The sequence below is a fragment of the Leiobunum rupestre genome, chromosome 6 (assembly GCF_980474605.1).
Source record: "Leiobunum rupestre chromosome 6, qqLeiRupe1.1.hap1, whole genome shotgun sequence".
Classification (NCBI taxonomy): domain Eukaryota; kingdom Metazoa; phylum Arthropoda; class Arachnida; order Opiliones; family Sclerosomatidae; genus Leiobunum; species Leiobunum rupestre.
In genome coordinates this window covers 26,756,181-26,760,582 of record NC_143389.1, presented here as the reverse complement: position 1 = coordinate 26,760,582, position 4,402 = coordinate 26,756,181, and positions in this window count along the sequence as shown.

Genomic DNA, 4,402 nt, shown 5'->3' with positions numbered 1-4,402 from the left:
GCATACTTGACGGAATAGACGTCGCAATGTCTTCGTACCACGTTTTGTTTTTAACAGTCTGTTGTTTTTCAACTGGTTTGCGATTAGATATTATGTGTCGCTGCAAAGTTTGATTATATAATTATTATTATTTTTCGGATTAGGTCATATTGGGATCGTCGAGGATCATTTTCATTTCTTTATCCAAGGATGGTATTTCACTGGGAACATCTTCGGGAGAAGCATTCTTCATTCGACGTAAAGCGTCTTCAGACACTAAAATAATTTTTCGGGCCATTTATTTATTAATGGCGCGGCTTATCGCGGCACCGGCTACTGAGCTAACGATTGAAAGAAGTGGTGCTAACAAAAACGGAAGAAATCCTCCCTTCTGCACTAGAATCTTTTAGCTAGAGCAATTTTGGTGCAAAGATGATGTAAGGCTTTGCGATGTTTCTTCAATCGCCTCTTTTGCCCATCTGTTAAGTGAGTGTTCCCGTGTAGTACATTTATACAACATTCGACCAGTGCTAAGATAGCGTCGCGATTCGCTAGTTTAATGATAGCTTTTCTCGGTTTCACATTACACGTGCTCAAATATTTAAAAAAATCCAAGTTTTTACACACTCGTTTTGACGTTGCTATCGCCATTTTGATTTTATTTCGGAACGAAAATCACGGCTTCTTTTCCCTGTATTATTCCCGTTCGCAACCGATTTTCATCTGCTTTATTTGGTTTCAAGTCGATGATTAAATAACCGTATGGTTTCACCACGGCTGGACGAAATGCGGCAACAACGAATTTGGTATTAGCCGGTGAAATTTGTTTAGCGATATTTAGCACGCTGGAAACGTCTCTAGCCGAACGGAAAATTACGAGGTATTGTGAATTCAAATTGAGAGTTCTAACTTCTTTCCAGTGATAAAACAAATTTTCCATTAAAACCAGCACGGACGTGTTACGATGATGCGAACCTCATATAAATAAATTTGTGACGTCTTTGTTATTCGCTATTTCACATAAGATAAGAGATCAGCGAGAATTTCAAAATTTCTAATCGTCGGATTTAAATTGCCTGGGTCTAATAAACCCTCGTGAAACTCTACGGTAGGATTATGCTCCAATACCAAATTAAATAATTTCTCTTGGTACTCCGTATAACACCAAACTATTCTTTGAGGTAGAGGAGAAATGCACGACTCATTATGTTTAATTCATTTGGTGATGAAGAGGGATTTTCCACATTGCGTGGGCCCAGCGACAAGCCCGGTGAACGGATGTTTCATTACTGGTTCCATGTCTCTAAATGAGCTACAAAATAAAGAGACCAGTTTCTAATACTCAAGTTTTTTATTGATAAATTCAAAAGTCTTCAGTTTTATACAACATTTTTTAGCGTTGCACATTATAAAAGTCAATATAGTATCGCGAAAATCCTCACTTAAAAACGTGTCAAGTTTTAAAATGATTTCGGAATAACTAATTTTATCCATCGCGTCAAACAAATGTATATCTAAACGGGAGTTCCAATCAATCATCAGACAATCGTGCTGCCTTTGTGAGGGATGATCAATTTTGCAACATTGGCATTGCTTATTAACGGAGTCTGTAATCGCGGTCAGTACGGCTCCTTTAATATCATTGAAGACGCGTTTTACTTCGTTGTGATATGTCATAACTTCGTCGTTTTTATCCATCATCGTCTTCCCAAGCCCTATTTGGGTAAGATGCGCTTTCCGTAGCTGGTCCCAGTTCCAAGGATTATTTCTCTCACGTCCACTATCTTCCGCGTTTGGAAAATACATAGCTCGACTCGTCTCGTTTCTGATCCTTCAAAGAACCACGTAGAGTTTGGGATCGAATCGTCTTCCAAGAACGTAGTTATTTGACCACTCGCTCTCCGTAGTTGCTTGAACTGGCTTTCCGTCAACTCAATTCCAACACTACCATCCAAAGTACCGACGTGAATATTACAGTCTGAGGTTACCGATACCCCCTTCGTAGTAGAAATAGGGAAAACCTTACCAACGTTCTTAAAAGGGGTATCGAAATCGTTAGAAATCACTTAAAGTAATTTATTTTAATGCGGAAAAGTTTATACTTACATCTTCTTAGTATTCGAATTCCAAGATATAAGAGACTCAGGGATCCTAATACAGAATGATATATTGGAGGAACAACTCACCTTTATATGGTAAATTTTATTGCACTTTGTACCACGCCTTAAACAATTAGGATTATGCCACCACGTTCGAAACAGTAGATTAAGCAGGCTTTGGAATTTTAGGGTATATCAGCGCAATACTTGTTTAAATAATTCACGGTCAATATTCAAATCCTCTACTCCATGTATTTTCTATGCGATACGGTGCTCACAGCTCTCTCGCAGTACAATTACGACAGGTGAACGCATCAAATACCGTCAATATAATTCCCCATGTTAATTCTATGCGGTATGGTGCCCGTGAGATACCGTCAAAATAATACCCCATGTAAATTCTATGGGGCACCGGGTACCGTGCCCCATAGAACGTTCTTGTGGTACGGAGCCCGCTTGGGGTACATTTACGGTCGGCGAACGCATCGATGTTGAGCCGGTACTTTTGTTTCTAGATACCGTCCAAATAGTACCACTACCCCCTGTTAATTCTAACTGTCAAAATAATACCCCTATCCCCTGTTAATTCTAACTGTCAAAATAATATCCCATGTTAATTCTAACTGACAAAATAATACCCCATGTTAATTCTAACTGTCAAAAAAATACCCCATGTTAATTCTAACTGTCAAAATAATACACAATGTTAATTTTAACTGTCAAAATAATACCCCATGTTAATTCTAACTGTCAAAATAATACCCCGTGTTAATTCTAACTGTCAAAATAATACCCCATGTTAATTCTAACTGTCAAAATAATACCCCATGTTAATTTTAACTGTCAAAATAATACCCCGTGATAATTCTAACTGTCAAAATAATACTCCATGTTAATTTTAACTGTCAAAATAATACCCCGTGTTAATTCTAACTGTCAAAATAATACCCCATGTTAATTCTAACTGTCTAAATAATACTCCGTGTTAATTCTAACTGTCAAAATAATACCCCATGTTAATTCTAACTGTCAAAATAATACCCCATGTTAATTCTAACTGTCAAAATAATACCCCATGTAAATTCTATGGGGCACGGTACCCGGTGCCCCAAGAGCGTTCTCGGGGTACGGCGCCCGCTCGCAGTTCATTAAATTTACGGTCGGCGAACGCATCGATGTGGAGCCGGTACTTAATAATACCCCGTGTTAATTCTATGGGGCATCATTCTCGGTGAGTTACCGTCAAAATAATACCCCATGTTATTTCTATGGGGCATTATGCCCGATGCCCCTTAGAGCGTTCTCTCATTTATATACTACTAACGCGAACGATTGTTAATTATAGATTCGAATTCTTTTGCTTCTCGTGTGGAGCAGTAGCGGTTTAAAGGTTTGCGATGCTCTGTGGGCAATACTTACCAACACTGTAATACGAGGCCCTGTTATAAACGTTTATTATATAAAATATACCATTTCTGATAGGATTTGATAATAATTTGATTGCGGTGTATTCTCAATTAGCAATGGAAAGGTATTATTTGTTTGTGGAATTTATTAATTCCTATTAAGGTTATGGCTTCTTTACTAATTAATTAAATCATTAGTTTACTTATAAAATAAATGGGTGATTAACTAATTATTGAAATTACTGAGTAACTATAATGAAAGTTGGTTTAATAAAATCACCAATTAACCAATTATAGAAATTGTATATTAGCTAATTAAGGATATTACTAAATACCTGATTACGGAAATTTATGATTTCTTAATTTAAAATTTAAGCCAAATTACTGAGTTACTATATAAATAATTAAATTGCCAATTTACTAATGAAAAAGCTTGCTTATTTGCTACATAAGTAAATTTTTAAAGTGCCAATTAGGAAAATATATATTTTATTATGATAATTACTACTTTTCTATTCAAGATAATTACTAATTTAGTAAGTGATTTTCTAACGAAGCAAATTACGAAATACCTAATTAAGTAAATTAACAATTTTTAAATATTCAAATAACTAAAGTTGTTTCTTCAATAAAACCAGTTCAGTGATACTCCAATGAATAATAACACAGATAATATAAGATAGAAAGCTACATTTTATTTAGCCCTTGTCTCTTGGTTTTAAAGCGGCACCGAAAATAAAACTAAATTTTAGTCTGCAAACGTGAAATGATTTCGTTAAGCTTAAAATTTATTAAAAAGCTTGGTGGATACAATACCCTAGAAGAGTTCTCATGTACATCTCATAGGTTTATTTTTGTTTCGCTTCAGTATAAAGTTATACGTTTGATTTTTATTAAATAGTTCACATGGCGCTACAA